Source organism: Triticum urartu, chromosome 4A, assembly GCF_056163025.1.
Source record: "Triticum urartu cultivar PI428250 chromosome 4A, HENAU_Tu73, whole genome shotgun sequence".
NCBI lineage: Eukaryota > Viridiplantae > Streptophyta > Magnoliopsida > Poales > Poaceae > Triticum > Triticum urartu.
The window spans coordinates 309,420,813-309,446,158 of record NC_141876.1 but is presented as its reverse complement, the minus strand read 5'-3'; positions in this window follow the sequence as shown (position 1 = coordinate 309,446,158).

Sequence of the window (25,346 nt, the reverse complement as noted above, 5' to 3'; positions counted from 1 at the left end):
TTTGTTTTTGAATTATAACCATTGTATTATAACTTCTCCATGGCTTATACCACCGATACAATCGAGCGTTTCATCAATACAAGCAAAACAATGCATCAAAAACAAAATCAATCAAAAATAGGACAATCTGTAGTAATCTGAACATTGACCATACTTCTGTAACTCCAAAATTCTGGAATAATAGGAAAACATAAAAACTTTGCATATAAGTACTGTGTAAAAATTTCAAATTTTTTGCATGCTCCAGTAAAAAACGTAAATTCACGCACTACAGCAAAAGTTTCTCTTTTTGCACTGCGCATACCAACAAGCAATCTAATGATCCTAAAGCCAAATCTTTGCACATTATTTTGATAATACAAATGATTTGTACAAGGGGGTAATTATTTTTGTTGAAAATTTTCTATGATTCAAGATGCACAATGTTTCCATGGGCATGAACAACGTTCAAGGCATGCTCCCGCTTCCACGGTGCTCGTATTCCTCACTTTCACTTTTCCTTTTGTAAAGTTATAAGTTCCACTATATTTTTTTTCTGTTTTTAAACTTTATAAAAGCACCCAACAGAATAACATGACTCTTTAAAACCTTCGGGTTATCTCCCTGTCAATGCTTTCTTTAAAGCCATTAAGCTACGCATATAGTGGTCAAGTAATTGATTGATACGTCTCCAACATATCTATAATTTTTTATTGTCCCATGCTATTATATTATCTGTTTTGGATGTTTCATATGCATTAGTATGCTATATTATATTTTTTGGGCCAAACCTATTAACCTAGAGCCAAGTGCCAGTTTCTATTTTTCCTTGTTTTTGAGTTTTACAGAAAAGGAATATCAAACGGAGTCCAAATGGAATAAAACTTTTGCTATGATTTTTCTTGGACCAGAAGAAACCAAGAAAACTTGGAGAGAGGGCCATAAGATCCCGGAGGAGGCCACAAGCCTCAAGGGCGCGCCCTAGGGGGTGAACCATGAGGGCTTGTGGGCCCCTCGGGAGTCCCCTAACCCTAAAACCACTTCTATAAATTACTAAGTATTCTCTCAACAACAGAAGCATCCAAAAAAACACTGTTCCACCCCCGCAAGCATTTGTTCCCGTGAGATCCCATCTTGGGCCTTTTCCAGCATCCTGTCGAAGATAGATTCGATCATGGAGGGCCTCTACATCAACCTTGCCGCCCTTCCGATGAAGCGTGTGTAGTTTACCAAAGACCTACAGGTGCATAGCTAGTAGCTAGATGGCTTCTTCTCTCTCTTCGATCTTCAATACAATGTTTTCCTTGATGTTGTTGGAGATCTATCCGTTGTTATCTTCTTTTGCATTGTGTTTGTCGAGATCCGAGATATTTTGGATTTATGATCAGGTTATCTATGAATTTTATTTGAGTCTTCTCTCAACTCTTTTTGTGCATGATTAAGATATATTTGTATTTCTCTTTGAACTATTGCTTTGGTTTGGCCAACTAGATTGGTTTTCTTGCAATGGGAGAGGTGCTTAGTTTTGGATTTAATCATGCGGTGTCCTCACCAAGTGATAGAAGGGGTAGCAAGGCCCATATTGTATTTTTGCCATCAAGGATAAAAAGATGGATTTATATCATATTGCTTGAGTTTATCCCTCTACATCATATCATCTTAATTAAAGCATTACTCTGTTCTTATGAACTTAGTACTCTAGATGCATGCTAGATAGCGGCCGGTGTGTGGAGTAGTAGTAGTAGATGCAGAAATGTTTTGGTCTACTTGTCACGGACATGATGCCTTTATTCATGATCATTGCCTTAGATATCGTCATAACTATGCGCTTTTCTATCAATTTCTCGACGGTAATTTGTTTACCCATCATATGTTTTCTTTCAAGAGAGAAGCCTCTAGTGAAACCTATGGCCCCCGGGTCTATTTTCCATCATATATTTTGAGATCTATAAGCCACAAAACCCGAAAACACTTTTCTGCAATTTATTCATATTTACTTTAGTTTGCCCTTTTATTCATCTTTTATACCTATCTCTATCAGATCTCACTCTTGTTCATGACCGTGAAGGGATTGACAACCCCTTTTTCGCGTTGTGTGCAAGTGTTTGTTAGTTTGTCCAGGGGCATAGATTGGAGACTTGCTTGTGCCTCCTACTGGATTGATGCCTTGGTTCTTAACTCAGGGAAATACTTATCTCTACATTGCTGCATCACCCTTTCCTCTTCAAGGGAAAAATCAACGCAAGCTCAAGAAGTAGCACTTATTGCTTCACTTGGGTCCCACCGAGTTGATGCAATTGGCACCACCGAGATGATGTTTTCCCTAAGCCCTAGCACATCGGTCCCATCGAGTTGTTCCAATCTGTCCCAGCGATATTCCTAACGTTCACATTTTTGAACTGATCGGGGCCACCGAGATGATTCAAATGTGTGTAATGGTTGGATTTTATGTGGGGGCTATATATACCCCTCCACCCCCGTCTCCATTTGTGAGAGAGCCACCAGAACGTGCCTATACTTCCACCATTCATTTTTTGATAGAGAACCACCTACTCATGTGTTGAGATCAAGAGATTCCATTCCTATAATTTGAATCTTGATTTCTAGCCTTCCCCAAGCTACTTTCCACTCAAATCACTCTTCCACCATAGCCAAATCTGAGAGAGAGTTGACTGTTGGGGAGACTATTATGTGAAGCACAAGATAAAGGATTTCATCATCAACAAACCATCTATTACCTTTTAGAGAGTGGTGTCTCCTAGATTAGTTAGGTGTCCCTTGGGACCCTCCGTCATGATGTGGAGTTGAACCAAGAAGTTTGTAAGGGTAAGGAGATCGCCTACTTCGTGAAGATCTACCCGAGTGAGGAAAGTTCTTCATGGGAGATGGCAATGGTGGGATAGAAAAGGTTGCTTCTTCACGAACCCTTCATGTGTGGATCCCTCTGTGGACTCGCGCGGCCGTTACCCTTCATGGGTTGAAGTCTGCATCAATGTGGACGTACGATAGCACCACCTATCAAAAATGACACCAAAAATCTTCGTGTCTCCATTGCGTTTGCCTTCTCCAAACTTTTCCCTTTACCTTCATATGCAATGTTTTACCTTCCACTTCTATACTCTTAAAATTGCATGTGTAGGTTGATTTCTTTGCTTGTGCTAACTGCTAAAATCTGCCCACGACTAAAATTGGGAAAAGGATAGATTTTTATTTGGTAAAGTAGTCTAATCACCATTGGAAAGTATCCCAATTGTTGTCACCTTAGGGTTTATGGATCATAACACATAACAGGTGCATATGACTTGCAAGATCGGATCAAGAACATAGATATAATGGTGATAACATAAATGGTTCAGATCAGAAATCATGGCACTCGGGCCCTAGTGACAAGCATTAAGCATAGCAAAGTCATAGCAACATCAATCTCAGAACATAGTGGATACAAGAGATCAAGCCCTAACAAAACTAACTCGAATACCTGATGAATCTCATCCAACCCACCACCGTCCAGCAAGCCTACGAAGGAATTACTCATTCCCTGCGGTGAGCATCATGAAATTAGTGATGGAGGATGGTTGGTGATGCCGAAGACCGAAGATCCGCCTCTCCAGAGCCCCGAATGGGCTCTAGATCTGGCCTCCCAATGAAGATCCGCCTCTCCCATTTTTTTCTCCGAAGATGTGAATTTATAAAGTTGGAATTAGGGTCAGTGGCGCATCGTGGGCCCCACTACCTAGCAGAGCGCTAGAGGGGAGTGGCGGGCCTTGTTGCCATATGGGCAGCTGGGGCCCCCATACAGTGGGTCTTGGTTCCAGTATTTTATTTATTCCAAAAAGTTCTCCAAAAAGTTTTTCCCAAATCTGATAACTTGTATTTCTACACAAAATTAACACCATGGTAGTTCTGCTAAAAACAACGTCCGCCCAAGTTAGTTTCATTCAAGTCATACAAATTAGAGTCCAAAACAAAAGCAAAAGCGTTGGGAAAAGTAAATATGATGGAAACGTATCATTGATCTGCAGGTGAGCCATCAATCCGTCTAGTCATCGCATAGTGGAATTCTCAATGAAAGCACCAATGTCGGTGTCAAAACCGGCAGATGTCGGAGTAGGGGGTCCTGAGATGTGGATCCCGGATGAAGGGTAACATCAACCAAGGAGACGATGTTTACCCAGGTTCGGCCCTCTTGATGGAGGTAAAACTCTACGTCCTGCTCTTATTTATATGACTGGAGATGTATCAATTATAGAGTTGATCTACCTCGAGATCGTAATGTGTGGTCTAACTCTAGGACTAGGTGAATGATTTTGTGTTGATGTACCCTCTACGGGATAAACCATATGGCTTATATACACACCAGGGAGGGTACCTAAGGTTACATGGTCGGTAGCTATGAGCTAGGCGGCGGCAGATATCTTGGAGTATACGTCAAGTATTTGTGGGAGACTGTCTTGATCACACCTCCTACGTATGGCTTCTAAAGTGCATCTTGATCAGCAATGGTGGCTTGCCGGCCTATTCCGAGGACAATGGGCTAACTAGGTTAGTACCCCCTTATCTAGGACACCGTCACTCTCTATCCTGTCTTTTGTTCTTCCTCCTTTTTTCTTCTCTTCTCTAGCCTGGCCCTCCTTTTATATTTCAAGGGGTACTGCAATGGCTTCGATGCTAAGTAAGTGCTTTGGGTCCAACTAGCTAGGTAAGGTATGATACGTTTCCAACGTATCTATATATTTTTATTGTTCCATGTTATTATAGTATCAATCTTGCATGTTTTATATGCATTTATATGCTATTTTATATCATTTATTGGACTAGCCTATATTAACCTAGTGCTTAGTGCCAGTTGCTATTTTTTGCTTGTTTTTTGGCTTTTTAGAAAATTAGTACCAAATGATGTCCAAACGCGATGAAACTTTATGATGATTTTTGTTTGACTAGAAGGGACCTCCCGAGAAGTTTCGGGAGGAGGCCAGAAGAGCTACGGCTGATCCACAAGCTCATAGGGCATGCCCTAGGGGAGTAGGCATGCCCCTTGAGCTTGTGGCCCCCTGGAGCACCCCTTGACCTAATTCCACCTCTATAAATTTAGAAATATTATCAAACTTACAGAGCCACCCGAAACACTTTTTTCTCTGCCGCAAGCTTCTGTTCTTCCGCGATCCCATCCAGACGTCTGTCTGGGTACTCTGCCAAAATGGGAATCAATCGTGGAGGGCTTCTACATCATCCTTGTTTCCTTCTGATGATTTGTGAGTAGTTCACCATTGACCTACCGGTCCATAGCTAGATGGCTTCTTCTCTTTGATCTGCAATTCCATGTTCTCCTCGGTGTTCTTGGAGTTCAATCTGATGTAACCTTCTTTTGTGGTGTGTTTGTTGGGATTCGATGAATTATGGGTTTATAATCTGAATATTCATGAGAAGTAATTGAGTCTTTTCTGAACTTTATAGCTTTGTATTTCTCTCTGATCTATCAGTTTGGTTTGGCCAACTAGATTGATTTATCTTCAGTGGGAGAGGTGCTTTGTGATGGATTCAATCTTGTGGTGCTCTATATCCAAGTGACAAAAGGGGACAAGACACGTATTTTTATTGTTTCCATTAAATGTCAAATGATAGAGTTTATTCATATTGATTTGGTTTAGTTTGTCTACATCATGTCATGTTGCTTAAGGTGTTACTCCATTTTTTATGAACTTAATACCATAGATGCATGCTGGATAGCGGTCGATTGGTGGAGTAATAGTAGTAGATGCAGGCAGGAGTTAGTCTACTTGTCTCGAACATGATGCCCATATACATCATCATTGCCTTGGATACCCTCACAACTATGCGCTTTTCTATTAATTGCCAAATAGTAATTTGTTAACCCACCATATGTTATGTGTTCGAGAGAGAAGCCTCTGGTGAGAACTATGGACCCCGGGTCTACTTTAATCATATTATAAAAATCAATATTCCTTTGTTGCAATTGTATTTCTTTTATTTTGTTTTTCAATTTATCCATCTACCTATACAAGATTTGATCCTTGCAAGTAACGAGTTCAAGGGGATTGACAACCCACTTGCCCATATTGGGTGCAAGTGTTTGCTTTTGTGTGTGCAAGTGTTGTTTATGAGGCTTTGCGTGATTCTCTTATTGGTTCGATAAACCTTGGTTGTCACTAAGGGAAATACTTACCTCTACTATACGGCATCTCCCCTCCTCTTCGGGGAAAATACCAACGCAACTCACAAGTAGCACGGAGAATTTCTAGCACTGTTGTCGGGGAGACATCATCAAAAGCTATCAAGTACATGCACACAAACTATCATCTACTTGCTCTACTTTTTATTTGCCTTTTCCTCTCTTTTTCATCTTCCTCACTTCTCAAAAAATAAAACATACAAAAATATTGTGTGTGCTATCTTTGCTTGTGTTGCCATGTGCCTTCTATTTTCTTGCATATTCGCTTGTTAAAAATCTATTAATATGGATCCTCGTCCGCTTGCTAATCTTTTCAAAAGATCCAATTATGATGAACCAATTGCTAGTGAGTTGAGTGCACTTGATTATCTCTATGAAGTCATGCTTGAAAATCATGAATCTGAAAATAGTGATGAAGTGTTAAAAAAGAAATTTATAAAGTGATTCATGATAGTTCCTTGAATAAAAAGCATGATTGCAATGATGTTAGTATAAATTCTATTAATTTCAATTGTGGTAATGATATGCAAAACTACAAGCTTGGGGATGATGAATTTGTTATGTCCACTACTTACTATAATGATCATGATTGGGGTGATGCTTCTTATGATCTTGAAAAATTATTTAATCTTCTTGATGAGTATGTCATTGATAATAATGTTTGGAATAGTATTGAAAGAGGGTTTGGAAGAGTGTCAACTATAGGAAAAAAGAATCCCACATATCTGGAGAGTGTTCAATCTTATGAAACTATTGATAATAGTGGGTTTGGAGAGGTCATAACTTTAGTTGATGTTAATTTCACTATCCTGGAAGACTATAAGATTTGCAGGCCTATGGATCATAAAGATAACTTTTTACATGATAGTTATATTGTTGAATTTGAATATGATCCTAATTGTAATTATTATGAGAGAGTCAAATATGGTGGTAGAAATCTTCATGTTACTAAATTACCTCTCTTCGTGTTGAGATTGCTATTGTTTCCTTCTTCCTTGCATATGCTAGGATTTTCTTGCCTTGATAATTTGTTTTATTATAAAATGCCTATGCATAGGAAGTGAGTTAGACATAAATGAGTGTGTTTCATGATATATGATGCTCTCTTTGTGCTTCAATTCTTATCTTTCATGTCAGCATCGTTAAAATCTCAAGCCTATCTTAATGTCTACAAAGAAAGAGCTTGTTGGAAGACAACCCAATAGTTATGTTTACATTTATTTTCTGTTTTTAGTGTGTTGAAACAATTATGCTACTGCTACGATTGTGTTTTTATTTTTTAGTTAGTGTTTGTGCCAAGTAAAGTCTTTGGGATGATTTGGTTGATACTTGACTTGATTCTATGAAAAAAATGAAACTTTTGCGCCCGGTACTGGAATTATTATAGTTCACGGGAACATGATATAATTCTAACTTTTTGACACAAGATTGATGTACAAATTGCCCATGTTATCCTATTTTTGGACTTTTTGGAGTTATAGAAGTATAATATTTGTTCAGATCACTACAGACTATTCTATTTTAGACAGATAATATTTTTTGTTGCATAGTTTGATTGCTTTAATGATGCTATGGATTATTTAGGGGTTATAACACATGGAGAAGTTAGAATATAGTAGGTATTACGCAAGAATAAAATATGAATGGGTTCATAATAGTACCTAAAGTTCACTATTTGCTTATTATACTAACGGATCTCACAAGGTTTTCTGTTGAGTTTTGTGTGCTCAAGTTTTAGAATTTTGGGTGAGATCATGATGGATGAAGGATTAAGGAGCAGCAATACCCTAAGCTTTTGGATGCCCTGGAAGGCATCCCCTCTCGTCTACAATCGAGCGGTATACTACTTGGAGCTATATTTTTATCCATCACATGATATGAGCTTTCCTTGGAGTGTCTTGTATTACAGTAGTCTTTGCTTGGTTTTCTATTTAGTTTGCCACAATCATTGTTAGATGCACACAACTTTTGAGAGGGGCACACATTTGTTCACGATTTGTTAGAATACTCTAGGTGCTTCACTTATATCTTTTAGAGAACGTCAGTGGTCATATTTTGAATAAATAGTTGCACTCTCATGCTTCAGTTATATCTTTTTGAGAGTGTACTAAATAGTAATGGCAATAAGCACATGTTATGAAATTGGTCCTAATATGATAGGTATTCAAGAGGGATATAATAAAAGCTTTTTATGTATATCACTAAATATGATAAGTTTGATTCCTTGCAATAGTTTTGCGATATTAAGATGGTAATATGTCGGGGTACTAGTGAATGATTATGGTTTAGTAAGAATATTGGTGTTAAGATTTGTGCTTCCGGAAGCATGCACGTATAGTCTCTAGTTATGCATTGAAGTTGGAGTATGATTTATTATTGAGTGTCTACCTTATGAGTGTATCGGGGACGAGCGATGGCCTTTTCCTACCAATCTATACCCCTAGGGGCATGCGACTAGTACTTTGCTTCAAGGTCTAATAAACTTTCACAATAAGTATGTAAGTTCTTTGTGACTAATGTGAATCCATGGATTATACACACACTTATCTTTCCGCCGTTTGCTAGCCTCTTCGATACCGTGCATTGCCCTTTCTCACCTCGAGAGCCGGTGCAAACTTCGCAGGTGCATCCAAAGCCTGTGATATGATACGCTCTATCACACATAAGCCTCCTTATATCTTCCTCAAAACAGCCACCATACCTACATATCATGGCATTTCCATAGCCATTCCTAGATATATTGCCACGCAACTTCCATTGTTCCGTTTTTATGACATACACATTCATTGTCATATTGCTTTGCATGATCATATAGCTGGCATAGTATTCGTGGCTTAGACACCATTCATCATTATCATACATGTTACACTAGCATCATTGCGTATCCTGGTACAGTGCCAGAGGCATTCATATAGAGTCATATTGTTCTATTATCGAGTTGAAACATTGAGTTGTAAGTAAATAAAAGTGTGATGATCATCATTATTAGAGCATTGTCCTAGTGAGCAAATGATGATGGAGACTATGATTCCCCCATAAGTCGGGACGAGGAACCGGACCAAAAAAGAACAAAAAGATCCCAACAAAACAAAAAAATAAGAGAAAAAGAGAGAATGGGTAATGTTAATATCCCTTTCCACACTTATGCTTCAGAGTAGCACCATGTTTTTCATATAGAGAGTCTCCTATGTTGTCAGTTTCATATACTAGTGGGAAATTTCATTAGAGAACATGGCCTGTATATTCAGATGATGCGCTTCCTCAAATTCCCAAGGTCTTCATGAGCAAGCAAGTTAGATGGAGACCAACTTAGTTTTCAGTTGAGCTTTCATACACTTATAGCTTTTGTTGGATCCATTGCATGGTAATCTCTACAACTCGCGTTGACATCAATTGATGTACATCTCCATAGCCCGTTGATTAGCCGTGTTGATGTGAGACTATATTCCTTTTTGACTTCCCCTTATTAATCTCTATCCCTGCATTCTATTCTATTCGACCCATAGTACTATTTCCATGGGTCACGCTCATGTATTTCGTGAGGCTGAAAAAGCTAAAGCGTGTTAAAAAGTTGATGCAATTTCTTGGCCTGTCATCAGGGTAATCCATGATTAATACTTTGTGTTAGGAAGACCAAGCATGACAAGGCTATACGATTTTGTAGCGTAGAGTTCTCAAGCATTCTTTTTCGAAAGGCATGATTGTTTGTTGGTATGCGTGAGTATTGATGTCTTTATATCAAATTATAGACTATTGCTTTGAATCACTCAGATCTTAATATTCATACCACAAAAAGAATTTACATGATAAACATGTTAGGTAGAATTCCACATCAAAAATTCTGTTTTTACCATTTACCTACTCGAGGACAAGCAGGAATTAAACTTGGTTATGCTTTATACGTCTCCAATGTATCTATAATTTTTGAATGTTTGATGCTATTATATGCACTTATATGCTATCTTGTATCATTTTTCTGGACTAACCTATTAATCTGGTGCCGAGTGCCAGTTGTTGTTTTTTGCTTGTTTTTTGGCTTTTCAGAAAATAAATACAAAACGAAGTCCAAATGCGATGAAACTTTAAAATGATTTTTTTAGACAAGAAGGGACCCTAGAAGGTTCCGGAAGACACTAGAAGAGCTACGGGTGAGCCACAAGCTCATATTACCAAACCAAAAGAGAGACACATGAAACAGTTTTTCTCCGCCGCAAGCTTCTGTTCTTCCATGATCCCATATGGACGCCTTTTCCGGTACTCTGACGGAATAGGAATTGATCATGGAGGTCTTCTACAACATCCTTGCTGCCTTCCAATGATGTGCAAGTAGTTCACCACGGACCTACGAGTCCATAGCTAGTAGCTAGATGGCTTGTTCTCTCTCTTTGATCTTCAATACCATGTTCTCCTTGGTGTTCTTGGAGCTCTATCCGATGTAATCTTATTTTGCGATCTGTTTGTTGGGATTCGATGAATTGTGGGTTTATGATCTGAATATTCATGATAAGTAATCGAGTCTCTTCTGAACTTTATTATGCATGATTTTTATAGCTTTGTATTTCTCTTTGATCTACCCATTTGGTTTGGCCAATGATAACCCACAAGTATAGGAGGTCAATTGTAGCCTCTTTCTATAAGTAAGAGTGTCGAACCCAACGAGGAGCTAAAGGTAGAACAAATATTCCCTCAAGTTCTATCGACCACTGATACAACTCTACGCACGCTTAACGTTCGCTTTACCTAGAACAAGTGTGAAACTAGAAGTACTTTGTAGGTGTAACGTGATAGGTTTGCAAGAATATAAAGAGCACGTAAATAGAAACTAGGGGCTGTTTTAGGTAAAGAAGCAATAAAGTTAGTATAGCGAGTGTGGAAAAGTGGTGGTAGGAGTTGCGAAATTGTCCCTACGCAATTGACTACGTTACTAGACCGATAGCAAGGTTTATGTGGGAGAGGCCACTGCTAGCATGTCATCCCTGACTTGGAATTCTATGCACTTATGATTGGAACTATTAGCAAGCATCCGCAACTACTAAAGTTCATTAAGGTAAAACTCAGTCATAGCATTAAGATATATTGGTCCCCCTTCAACCCCGTATGCATCAATTTCTATGCTAGGTTGAAGCTTCTCTCACTCTTGCCCTCCAATACATAGTCCTATCAAGATAAAACTAACCCTATGGTGTGATCCACGCGCGCGCTCATATGCTGGGCACCAAAGGACAACAACATAACCACAAGAAAATTAAACCAATCATAGCAATTCACCAATTACCGATAGGACAACAAAAATCTACTCAGACATCATAGGATGGCAACACATCATTGGATAATAATATGAAGCATAAAGCACCATGTTCAAGTAGAGGGTACAACAGGTTACGGGAGAGTGGACCGCTGTAGATAGATGGGGGAAGGTGATGAAGATGTTAGTGAAGATGACGGAGGTGTTGGTGTAGATCGTCGTCACACGATGATGGCCCCGGCGGCGTTCCGGCGCCACCAGGAGTGAGGGGGAGAGAGCCCCCCTTCTTATTCTTCTTCCTTGACCTTCTCCCTAGATGGGAGAACGGTTTCCCCTGTGGTCCATGGCCTCCATGGCGGTGGAGGAGCGAGAGCCCCTTCGAGATTGGATCTGTCTCTCTGTATTCGGTAGAGCTTACCGTCCTGGATGCACTAGGCTATGGCCTGGCGAGCCACAGGCTCGCTGTATTCCTCCTTCTCTGGTAGGGTCCCCTAGAGTAGGTACGCCTTCAACTCCTTGGTCCAGCACCCCTCCTGAGGCTCGAGCGCGAGGAGCAGACGGGCACCCGAGGTCAGGCCGCAAGTAGGTGCGCCCGAGGGTGGTGCAGGGGGGAGCTCCTCCTGAGAGGTTGCCAGTTCCGTGGTGGAGGGGGCTGCTGATGGCTTGAAGAGCCGCTCCTCGAAGACGCCAGGCTCCTGTGGTAGGCATCGGGACGCCCTCTTGGTGATGTCGTCTGCCTCCTTGTTCATGTCGAGCGGCACGTGCTGCAATTCTAGGCCCAAGAACTGTTTCTCAATTCTGCATACCTCCTCGAGGTATGCCTCCATGTGCTTGTCCTTCGGCTCGTATACTTTGATGGAGAAGTTGACGAGGAGCTGGGAGTCGCCCTTGATGGTGAGGCGCTTCACTACCAAGGCTGCCACAGCCTTGAGACCGACAATCAAGCCTTCATATTCCGCGATGTTGTTTGAGACCTTCTCGCCCTGCTGGAAGCAGAGCTGCACAGCGTAATAGAGCTTGTCCTGGGTGGGCGAGATGAGCACGGCTCCAGCCCCCGTGACCTGACGCCCGAATGCGCCTTCGATGTACATGTCCCAACCGTCCGGAGCCTCGCTTCCAAGCGAGAGGGGTCGGTCCTCGTCTACTTCGTGGCTGGGGACGTCGGTCCACTCTGCCATGAAGTCTGCGAGTGTTATGCTCTTGATGACTCTGGTGGTGCTGAACTCCAACTGGAACGCCTGCAGTTCTATGTCCCATTTGGCGACTCTCCCCGCAACATTGAGGCTCTAAGCACCCTCTCCAGGGGTTAAGCTAAGACAACCTTGATGGGGTGGCCCTGGAAGTAGTGGCGCAACTTGCGGCCGGTAACAAGGAGTGCGAGCAACACCATTTGCTGCATAGGGTATCGTGCTCGTGCATCACGTAGCACCATGTTGACGAAGTACACTGGGTGCTCGACGAGGGCGGAAGCATCGGTGGATCTTGTACCTCCTGAGACTGGATGGCCTCAGAAGCTTGGTGGCTCGTTGGGGCTGCCGAGGCCTCAAGAGCACCGTCTTGGGGAGCTTGGTCATCTGTTGGGGCAGACGAGGCCTCAGGAGCACCATCCTGAAGCCGCTGCGTCTTTCCCAGGTTTGGGGTGCTACTCCGTGAACCCTTAGCTAGGCGCTCCTCCCGGACCGCCACCAGCACTACGCTGGCAGAGTGAGGTGTGGCGCTACCATTACCGGCAGGCTGGTGAGGTACTTCGTGAGGTCTTGGAACGCCGTGCCAGCCTTCAGAGTCCACTCGAATGGTCCTTTCTTTTCATCAGCTTGAAGAATGGGAGGGTGCGTTCCCCCAGCTTGGACATGAAGCGCCCCAGCAAGTTCACGCAGCCCGCCAGCTTCTGCATCTCCTTGAGGGTTTGTGGAGGGCTCATCCTTTCTATTGCCTTGACCTTCTCCGGGTTGGTCTCGATCCCCCTGTTCGACACCAGGAAGCCCAACAGCTTGCCGGAGGGGACGCCAAACACACATTTCTCCCGATTGAGCCGCAGATCCACCTTGCGCAGGCTGGCAAAGGTCTCTTCCAGGTCTTCAATAAGGGTCCTTGCCTCCCGAGACTTCACCACTATGTCATCAACATAGGCATCGGTGTTCCTTCCGAGCTGATGGCCTAGAGCAACGTGCATCAACCGCTGGAAGGTTGCTCCGGCGTTGCGCGACCCAAGCGGCATGCAGGTGTAGCAATACACCCCGCACAGGGTTAGGAAGGTTGTCTTCTCAACATCCTGTACGGCCATCTTGATTTGGTGGTAGCCTGAGAAGGCGTCCAGAAAACACAGTAGGTCGCACTCGGTGGTGGAGTCGGCGATCTGATCAATGCGTGGAAGCGGGAAGGGGTGTTGAGGGAAAGCCTTGTTGATGTTGGTGAAATTGATGCACATGCGCACCCTCCCACCTTTCTTGGGGACAATGACCGGGTTTGCCAGCCACTCTGGGTACCGCACCTCCCGAATGACACCAGCCTCTTGCAACCCTGCGGGTTTCTTGGATGATGAATGACTACTTCTCTGCGGACTGCTGCTGCGGCCCTGAAGGCTAGCTTGAGGGCCAACAATGCTTCCTTTGTATCCCCTGCGACAAAGAGGACGCAGCTGGTTCTCGACATCTTCATAAGACTATAGGCAGGGTGAGTTGCTTCCATGAACTTGGACAAGGCCAGGTACCCAAGGATAAAGTTGTACAAGAGGTGGATGCGGGCGATGTCGAAGTCAATTAGCTCGGTGCGGTAGTTGTCGCGAGTGACGAAGGTCACAGGGAGGCGAATCTTCCCCAGGGGCAGGTGGAGCCGTCGACGTCTCCAGAGAAGGGCTTGGTGGGGCGAAGCCGGCCATGGGGCACGTGAGGCAAACCGAATGCTTCCACGGAGAGAACATTGAGGTCAGCTCCACCGTTGATAAGGGTCTTGGTGACTTCTATGTTGTAGATGGTGGGGTGTAGAGCATCGGGAGCACGCCAGCTCCCACGGTGGTCGTGGGGTGGTCCCTCAAGTCGACGGTGAGGTTGTCCTTAGGCGCAGCCCAGCCCGGAGGAGCTCTCTGATGTACGTGAGCGGTGCCCACCAGGCGGAAGAACTACTTGATGTCGGTGTCAAAACCGGGGGATCTCGGGTAGGGGGTCCCAAACTGTGTGTCTAAGGTTGATGGTAATAGGAGATAGGGGACACAATGTTTTACCTAGGTTCGGGCCCTCTCTATGAAGGTAATACCCTACGTCCTGCTTGATTGATCTTGATGAATATGAGTATTACAAGAGTTGATCTACCACGAGATCATCATAGCTAAACCCTAGACGTCTAGCTTATATGGCTATGATAATGCCCCACCTTCGGACTAAGTCCTCCTGTTTATATAGACACCGGGAGGATCTTGGGTTACACAAGGTCGGTTACAAAGAAATGAGTCTACATATTTGGTCGCCAAGCTTGCCTTCGACGCCAAGGGAGTCCCATCTGGACACGGGTGCAGTCTTCGGTCTTCATATCTTCACAGCCCATCAGTCTAGCCCATGGCTAACAGGCTGGACGCCCAAGGACCCCTTAGACCAGGACTCCCTCAGTAGCCCTTGAACCTAGCTTCAATGACAACGTATCTGGCGCGTAGATCTGTCTTCGGCATTGCAAGGAAGGTTCCCTCCTCCGAACTCCAAGATAGTCTTCGGACGTATTTGAACGTGTCCGGACCTGTAACAAAACACCACACACAACTGCGGAGATAATATAATATTCCACGAGTCTAATCTGATGACAACTTTTTTAACGTGACGTCACACTCACCCGGTTTTTTGAACCATTTCCTGTCCCGCCGTTCCACATTTGGAGGCGTGGTAGCTATTGGCATGCTCTGTCAAAACAGAGATTGTGTCCCCTTATTATGGGATTCTCATTAACAGGTGTGTGGGTAACCCAACCATTCTATTGGAAAGATCCCTTAGGAATAGGCAGTCTTTCAGGTTTAAGAGGAGGCGTTTAATTCCTGCTGCCTTTATAAAGGAACCAAGGGCTGTCATTTTTTATGCCAGACTTCTCCTCAGCCTCTCCAACCTCGAGTTCTAGCACCAACGGTTTCGACTTTGTTGCTCCGAGCTTCCGCACTATGTCCGGACCCAGCCCTCAAGGCCGATGGGTGGCTTCCTCTGTTACAGAGGAGGACATTGCGAAGCTTCGAGCGGCCAGATACCTGACCGCGGAAATCCACCACATGCTTCCTGCTCAAGGACATGTTATCCCGATCCCTAGATCTGGCGAGAGGGTCCTATTCATCTCACACTTCCTTCGAGGGCTAGGGTTCGCTCTTGATCCCTTCGTCCGGGGGCTAATGTTCTATTATGGACTAGATTTTCATGATCTACCCCCAGAGTCTTTCCTCCATGTCTCGGCGTTCATCATTACATGTGAAGCCTTCCTCCGAATCCCTCCACACTTCGGCTTATGGCTCAAGACCTTCAGTGTGCAACCAAAGGTAGTCGACGGGGAACAGGTGGAGTGCAGCGGTGCTGTAGTCAACCAGCTCGCCAACACTCCTTGGGCAAAAGGCTCTTTTACCGAAGCTTCCAATCAATGGGAGCGAGAGTGGTTTTACGTTACGGAGCCCCGCAGAACCAAGTGGGTAGCTGCACCCACCTTTCTCCCTAGCCCACCATTACAGCTTTCATCATGGGCCAACAAGGGGCTGGATTGGGGATCAATTGATGAAGTGCGAACTCTACAAAGCCGCATCCGAACCCTCCTCGAGAGGGACATCGATCTTGTCAGCGTGATTCAAGTATGCTGATTCACCGAATCCTACCATGCCAACGTAGGCCTCTCCGTATGTGGGAGTTCAATCCAGAAGGACCACGAACCCTCCAATACTTCTTCGGCGTTACGCACAAAGGGATGTGGAAGTTGTTTTCAGAAAACGAAAACATTGGCCGGACACTACTAAGGACACAGGCCTCGACTGTAACCGTCCGGATACCCCGGTAAGGACTTGACTTCCGAACACCCCTTTTTATTTAAGTATGCCGTAATACATTACTGAGCAAACTATCTCCTTCCAGGGCTGGATAAAGAAAGCAAAGCTGATAAGGAGTCCGGCCCCCCTTCCCGAAGATTCAGCGGATCCTGTATTAACAAGGATGCTAGCCACGGCACCATACCAAATGCCTGTGAAGTAGGGCAAGGCAGAGAGGACCAAAGATGGCCCCCATCCCGAAGGTGTGCTAGACATTGTGTCCGGAGGAATCAAGATTCCATCATCCAAAGACAAAAATGACGGGGAAGTCAACGTCTCTTCCCCCAATGGGAAGACAAAGGGCCGCCTTCGAAGATTGGGAGGAAAAGGCTCCTAAGCAAGGCAAGATGCCTTTGTTGGATGGCTCAGGCTTGGAGGACAACGTCATCACGCAGTCCCATGATGAGGACAAGCCTCATGCCATATCGTAAGTGAACAAGGGTGTTTTAAACACGTCCCGTCCCTTTCTTGTAACGTCTAGAATATATGTTTTTTGCAGTTCGGCACACAGTCTTCTTCAACAATCCTCTTCCTCGAGGGATCTTCTTCCGGAGATGATGGAGAGCGAGACGCCTCCACCAATCTCCTCGCCCAATAGGGCGGACGACTTCGAGGTGTCTTCGCGGAGGGTTCCTGATCAACAGGTGGTGCGAGGGATGATGAAGACACAGCCTGAAGGTGATACTTCGGTGGCCCAGGGTCCGGGGACCAACATGAAAGGCCCTGAACATTCAATTCTACAGCCAGATACGAATAAACGGATCCCTTCAAAGGGAGGCCGTACTCCTACAGCAGCCTCCGGAAACCCAGAGGCTGCGGATATATTGACGAACATGATGCGACAGGCATCCATCTCAGAGGAACATCGTACCTTGATGGACATGGTGGTCAAAAAGGTCCTGTCCACGAAAAGCAGATTGAGTGATGCCTTCATGAGCCTGCTCAGAGGCTTCGAGGTTTGTGCCATAATATGTTCGATTGTGTTTTATTCAAGAATACACCTGTGTATAGATAGTAGCCCCTGAGACTCTGATTGGCTTCCCGAGGGAGGCGATCAGAGGATCAAAAGATATTTCCAGGAAGTAATATGATTAATTGGAACACAGGCTGTGACATCCCCAGAAACTATCCGGACTGTAGAGATTGCGGGTTTGCAACACAAGATGGATGAGGTAGATACTAATATCGTGCTTATCAACAAGCGTCTTGACGAGTCGCAAGGTACGTATTCGGAGCAATCCTTACATATACGTGTTTATAATATAAGCGTGATGCTGAAAGTTGCATACTGGAATATGCATGGCTGCAGATGGTGCCGCCGCCGTTGAGATTCTTTGGGCAGAGCTGGTCCGGGCCAAGGAACAGGCCCGGTTTAGTGATGCAGCTGCCGAAAAGGCATCAGCCAAGTTAAAGGCTGAACAAGCTGCTCGGCACCAAGACGAGGAGAAAATATCCTCAATGGTGCTCGAACTGAAAAATGCTACTAGCTGATGTGAATTCCTGGAGAAGGAGAATAAAGCCAAAGCGGCTGAGCTTGACAAGGCCTTGCGAGAGGCGAATCTAGAGCGACCCGTGAGGAGATCCGAAAAGCTGGGGAGATTGCAGCTGGTAAGCCCTTTTTATTACAGACTAAGTTCGGCGATCCGAATTATTCTCAGCTTAATCAAGTGTGGAGTTCTCCAGACGTGTTTTTGGACCTACCGTAGAGTTCATCCGATGCGGCACAGTTTTACCAAGCGCAAGAGGGATATGCAACGGCGAATCTTTTCTGGTCACAGTTTGGCGTATCAAAACGCCCTCTGTTGCTGAATAAACAGATGTCCCAATGGGCCGAGATTCACAGGATGTCCGGCGCTACCATGAAGAACGTCATACTTTAGCCGTGGCCGACTAAGCCGATTCCGAATAGCTATTTTAGCTTGGTGCGGCGGCTTGCTGATGCGGTGCCACGTATCGACGTCGTGAAGCAGTCGATGTGCATTGAAGGTGCACAGATGGCCTTTGCCCGAGTCAAGACATACTGGGGAAGATGAAAGCCGTCGATGTTGCAGCGCAGGGTCCACCCAAGGGCAAGGACCATTACACACCAGAGCATTACTTTGAGGACGTCTTAGAGGCTGCCCGCTTGATAGAGGGTCAATGTTCGAAAGTCATAATATTCGAGTGAATTCTTTACAAATTGTAAAAGAGAATTGTTATAATCAGTCTATGTTTTGATTTTGCCTAAAGGCTTATGTTCCTCCTCTGTAGCCGTTTGTATATGATTTGAAAGTTTTCCAGTCGTCGGCTTCAGCCCCCTCGTAGGGAGTATGAGGGTATTCGAAAAACAATCTGATCACTCTTGACCCAACGTCTTGGTCCGTGAAGGACGTGTCAATGCGGCAAACCAGGCAACCAGACTATAGGGCATTAACACTTTCACTTAGCCATAGGAGTTTTATGGTGGGTCTACAATATAGCCCTTGGTATGTATGCGGCTTATTCATTCGATGCGTATACATATTTGACCGGAAAGAGGTCCTTCGTGTGACACGGAGGGAATCGCTAAAGATTCTGATAAGTCATCGAGTGGTTGACCAGCTCTCGCCGCATCATGACAGTTAGTTTTCGTCTTTCTCTACTAAGGTGCTTAACCAGATGAACCGGAAGCACAATCGCAGTAGTTCTCCCTATACTAGCCTAGCCGATAGAGCGGAACGTAGGATAGCAAGCACAGGAGCCGGGCAACCCAATTATTGACCCAAGAGATGATTTAGAGATGATGCATATAAGGACAAACTCGTGACGCCAAAGTACACTATAGAGCTGTCCGGACTTGTAGGCAACTCGTTTGGTCCCATACCGAGCCCCTGGCAAGTTATGACGAGGTGTATGTTTGAACCAACCGTAGGGGTAAAACTTGGTTTGAAAAAAATGGATTATTTTTACTGGGATCTGAGTGATGTGCAAATCGTGTATATAGATAACAAAGCCGCAACCCTGGTTATTTGATATGCCAGGGGTTGAAGGCGGAGGAAAAAGGCACTTTACAGGCTTGAAATAGAGAGTGCGGTCTACAAAAAGTTATTTTGGACATCCTGTCGCACGTCTGCGCCGCTTGTCCTCGTTGAAGGGACTCCTTTGGGTGACCATACGAACCCGAACTCCGATAGAGTCCAGGGCCAGCCATTGAGCCACCTGTGGAGGGAAACAAGAAAAAGGAAGAAGAAAAAATAGTTAGAAAAAAGTTACGGGAGTACTTTCAGGTCCGTCTGTATTGTGCTTCCGTCGGTGCCCAGGGTATTTTAAGTGCGTAGTTATGTATGCATGGTACAGATTTTCCAGGTATATGCGGCGGACGGCTGAAGCTGAACTGCTAGTCTTGTATGGGATTTGAATGGTCATGTTGAATGGAGACCGGTGGCTTAATGGCCGATGAGGTAATCGGTGTAACGCCCCCGCTGTGTAGTTCGACTGATATAGCCGTAGTGTGATCCTCTGCACGAAGACAGCGCTCCATGCGTTCCTCTATAGGGGACTGTGCCATGTGTACTATGTTCACTATCTTTACTTCAGGGGGAAACTGCTTCTGATCTCTGGTGTTTGGTAGGCGAGTTTTGTCGTCGTCGCTGTAGCCGGGCGGCTTCTTCCCCTTGTAATTGTCGTTTAACTTCCCGGCCTGTTTGAAGACCCAACAGCTTCTGTTGGTGTGGTTAGCTGGTTTATTGGGGTGGCCAAGAATCTGGCAGGGCCTATCCAATATCTTATCCAAGTTGGATTGTTCGTCTCTGTTTGCCTTGAATGGCTTCTTCCGCTGACCGGGTTTGGGGCTGGTGAATCTGGCGTTGACTGTTATGTCGTGCGCTCCCTTATTACTATTGCCATGTTTGTGCTTATTGCGTGGTGGTTTCCCGTTGCCATCTTGAACTTCAGAAGTGCCCGGGTCACTGGCACTGTTTCTTCTACGAGCGAGCCAGCTGTCTTCTCCTGCGCAAAAGCGGGTCATCAGAGCGGTAAGGGCTGACATAGATTTTGTTTTTTCCTCACTGAGGTGGCGGGAGAGCCACTCGTCCTGGACACTGTGTTTAATGGTCGCTAGGGCTTCCGCGTTCGGACAGTCTACGATTTGGTTCTTTTAAACAAAGAACCTAGTCCAGAGCTTTCTGGCTGACTCTCCGGGCTATTGGACATGTGACTTAAGTCATCGGCATCTGGTGGCCGGACGTATGTACCTTGGAAGTTGTCGCGGAAGGCGTCTTCCAAATGTTCCCAGCTGCCGATAGAGTTTTCTGGAAGACTATTTAACCAGTACCTTGCTGGTCCTTTGAGTTTTAGTGGGACGTATTTGATGGCATGAAGGTCGTCTCCTTGAGCCATATGAATATGGAGGAGAAAATCCTCGATCCATACCGCGGGATCAGTTGTTCCATCATATGATTCGATATTCACGGGTTTAAACCCTGCCGGGAATTCATGCTCCATTACTTCGTCAGTGAAGCAGAGTGGGTGTGCGGCGCCTCTATATTGGGCCACATCGTGACATAGCTTAGATGGAGTCTGTCTGCGGTTTTCGGCCCGGGCGTGACTAAACTTGTCCCGTACGAATAGGTAGCCGACGTTGCGGGTCGAGGAACATCCTCGCGATCCGTATATCGATCTGGTATGTCCTGCTCTACTGTCCAGGTCCTGCCGAGGGTCGTATGTATGACCCCGAGCTGTTTTATCTCTATTTTGCCTTTGGGGTGAGGCGTGCTGCTGTTCGGCTTGAGCTGCCGCTTTATCCCGGCTGCATGGTGGTCGGTTAGCCGCATTGTCCCGACCGCGTGGTACAGGCTCCGGTGCTTCCTTATCGAACTGAGGTAGCAATCTGCGCTACGGGTAACCCTTGGTTGTGCGCATGGGGCCGTATTCTTCGGCCACTAGGATATCTGTCCATCTATCATTGAGCCGGTCTTGGTCAGCTTGAAGCTGCTGCTGTTCCTTTTTCAGGCTCCTTGCAGTGGCTAACAGTCGGCATTTCAAGCGCTCCTTCTTGAGAGGTTCCTTAGCCACGATGAAATCCTTGTCACCGAGGCTCTCCTCATCCTCAGAGAGCGGAAGATAATTACTGTCCTCCGAGTCTTCGTGTATGGCCTGTTCATGCAGGCTATCGTGCTCGTCTTCCAGTTCATCCTGTTCGAATGTTGCCCCAACAGGGGCTTCATTGTCTTCGGCATCGTCCAGGGTGTTGTTTTCTCCGGTGCCGGTATTACTGTCTTTTGCACGACGTGACTTAGAGCGGTGCCGCTGACGCCGGTGTCTGTGCTGTGTCTCAGGAGGTTCATCCTCAACTGGATCTTCTTTGTCATAATCGTTAGTTTATTTAGGTGTATCCACCGTGTATACGTCATATGAAGAAGTGACCGTCCCGCGTCCGGTGAGTGGCGGGTTTCGGCTCTGCTCTTCTTCGGCATCATCATCTATACCGTCGAAGTCTTCGGAGCCGTAATCAAGCATGTCGGTTAAGTCCTCGACAGTGGATATGGAGTGGGTGGCAGGTGGGAAGAAAGATTCTCCATCATCAGCCCCTAGTTAGAACCGAACATAGTTCGACTGTGAGTCCCCCGCCAAGGACAGGTTTTTCAATGAGTTTAGCGTGTCTCCCAAAGGAAAGTGCTGGAAGATGTCTGCGGTGCTGAATTCGAAGATCGATAAACGATCAAGTTCTGCATCTGCGGGCTCACATGGTTTGGAACTTACGGCCAGACATGAGTCCGGAGTTCCGATGGCATAGGTATCGTGTGAGATCAAGTCTATGTGTCGCTCGAACACCGGGGAATCTTTGGCGGGGTTGAGCTTCCCGTCCTTGGATGGCGCAGTCTGCTCCGGATTTAAGGCCAGAGCGGTTACGGGAGCTGTTTCTTGGATGCCGTCTGATGACAGATTTAGGTCATGTCTCTCGGGGTGGCCAAGAGTGGTAGCCGTGGTATCAAATCCGGCGAAGATCAACTCTCCACTGATGTCCTCAACCTAGTTCAAGCTCCCAAATCTGACCTGATGGCCAGGGGCGTAGCTTTCGATATGCTCCATATGGACAAGCTAGTTGGCCCGCAGAGCGAAGCCGCCGAACAGGAAGATCTGTCCTGGGAGGAAAGTTTATCCTTGGACAGTGTCATTATTGACGATTGAAGGGGCCATCAAACCCTTTTCGCGACAACACAGTGGAACTCTCAATGAAAGCACCAATGTCGGTGTCAAAACCGGCGGATCTCGGGTAGGGGGTCCTGAACTATGCGTCTAAGGTTGATGGTAACAGGAGACAGGGGACACAATGTTTTACCCAGGTTCGGGCCCTCTCTATGCAGGTAATACCCTACGTCCTGCTTGATTGATCTTGATGAATATGAGTATTACAAGAGTTGATCTACCACGAGATCATAATAGCTAAACCCTAGAGGTCTAGCTTGTATGGCTATGATAATGTCCCTTCTCCGGACCAAGTCCTCCGGTTTATATAGACACCAGGAGGATGTAGGGTTACACAAGGTCGGTTACAAAGAAAGGAATCTACATATTTGGTCGCCAAGCTTGCGTTGGACGCCAAGGAGAGTCCCATCCATACACTGGTGTAGTCTTCGGTCTTTGTATCTTCATAGCCCATCAGTTCAGCCCATGGCTAACAGGCCAGATGCCTGATGACCCCTTAGTCCAGGAATCCCTCATTTGACATGGCGGCCCGAGGGCGGCGCCTATGAACCACCGAGAAGGGCTACGCCGGCGTGGGGCGCCGACACCGCGAAGCGCGCGATGAAGAGGCTGCGCAGCCCCTCCTAGGAGGCTACAGAAGACCCTAGCAAGCTGAGTAGCTAGGGCGCGGCGCACCTACGAGGGCCATGGGAAGCCGGTTGGCCACAAACTTGCCGTCACCGCCGGCTGCCAACACGGCTTCCTCGTACGCTCGGAGAAAACCTGTCGGGTCTGCCGCACCGTCGTATCAGGACGGCAACTCTGGCCTTAACTTGGGTGTCCACTGCAACCGCCACAAGGCAGGGGTGAAAGCCGGGAGGCCCTCGGCTCTTTCGTGAGCGCATGTCAGCCCGGTCAGTGGAGTAGCGTCCACCATGGGAGCCGAACAACGGAACATAGCAGGTGGGGAGGCAGATCTTCTACACATCCCTACCTGGCACGCCAAATGTCAGATTTCGGGCTCCACAGCCCTTGAGAGGTTCGAACTCTGGGGTGCGTGCGAAGAACTGAACCTCCCTAGTCTGCCTACCTGCTAATCTCTCAGCCTGGCTCACTGAATAGGAAAGAAACGAGACACAGCAGTTTACCCAGTTTTAGGCCACCTTGCGGTGTAAAACCCTACTCCTGCTTTGTGGTGGATTGGCCTCGAGGGGCTGAGGATGAACTAGTACAGTGGGTAACAACCTCAGGAGGTGTTTTCTTGAGCTAGCGGGGGAGAGGATGATCTCTCTGGTTTGGCGGGCTAAGTCCTATTTATAGTGGCCTTAGTCCTCACTCTACCAGAGGGGGAATCGATCACGAAGGGCCTCTACATCAACCTTGTTGCCCTTCTGATGATGTGTGAGTAGTTTACCACAGACCTACGGGTCAATAGCTAGTAGCTAGATGGCTTCATCTCTCTCTTTCTTCTTCAATACAATGTTCTTGGAGATGTATTTGACGTAATCCTTTTTTTGCGGCGTGTTTCTTCGGATCCAATGAATTGTGCATTTATGATCAGATTATCCATGAATATTATTTGAGTCTTCTCTGAACTCTTTTATCTACGATTATTATAGCTTCTTATTTTTCTCCAGTCTATCCACTTGGTTTTGCCAACTATATTGATTTTTCTTGCAATGGGAGAGGTGCTTTCTGATGCTTTCGATCCCGCGATGGTCAATCCCAGTGACAGAAGGGGACATCACACATATTTGTATCGTTGCCATTAAGGATAAAACGATGGGGTTTAGTCATATTGAATGGATTTACTTTGTGTACATCATGTCATCTTGCCTAAGATGTTACTCATTTCTTTATGAACTTAATACTCTAGATACATTCTAGATAGTGGTCGATGTTTGGAGTAATAGTAGTAGATGAAGGTAGGTGTCGGTCTATGTAGGATTTCGGGGTCCATGGACCTTGAGAGGTTCGAACTCTGGGGTGCATGTGAAGAACTCAACCTCCCCAGTCTGCCTACTCACCAATCTCTCGGCCTCGCTCGATGAACAGGAAGGAAACGAGACACCGTAGTTTAACCAGGTTCGTTCCACCTTGCAGTGTAAAACCCTACTCCTGCTTTGTGGTGGATTGGCCTCGAGGGGTTGAGCATGAACTAGTATAGTGGGGAACAACCTCAGGAGGTGTGTTCTTGAGATGGAGGGGGGAGAGGATGATCTTTCTGGTTTGGATCCGGATCCCCCTCTATGGTGGTGGCCAAGCCCTATTTATAGTGGCCTTGGTCCTCTGCCCAAATGAAGGCGGGAAGGGTTCCCACAATTGCCAGATTTCAAGGGAGACAACCAGTACATGCTATCCTGACAAAACAAGTCTTCGCCTCCAAAAGCCTCTGGTCATGATGCTGCGGTGGGCTCGACGATGACCTCCATCCTACCGTCCTGGCGGTCTTGGTCTTGTTACACCAGAATGGAAACCTTTGGCTGATAGCTCAGGACTCTGCGTCTGTGCTTGCCTCCTTAGAACCAAAGAGGAAACTGGTACACTGCTCCCATTGGCGCCCTCCTAGCCTTGGTCGTCATGGCTCACGTCATCCGAACCTCATGAGGTGAAGCCTGCACAGAAATCTCCGCTCCTCGGGAGCCAGCCTGAGGAGGCCGCTCCTCGTGGAGGTCTTGGTGTCGTCCGCCTCGCGAGGCTTGGCCCCTCGTGAGGGCTTGAGTTGTTAATGCTGAAGCTGGGCCGTACCA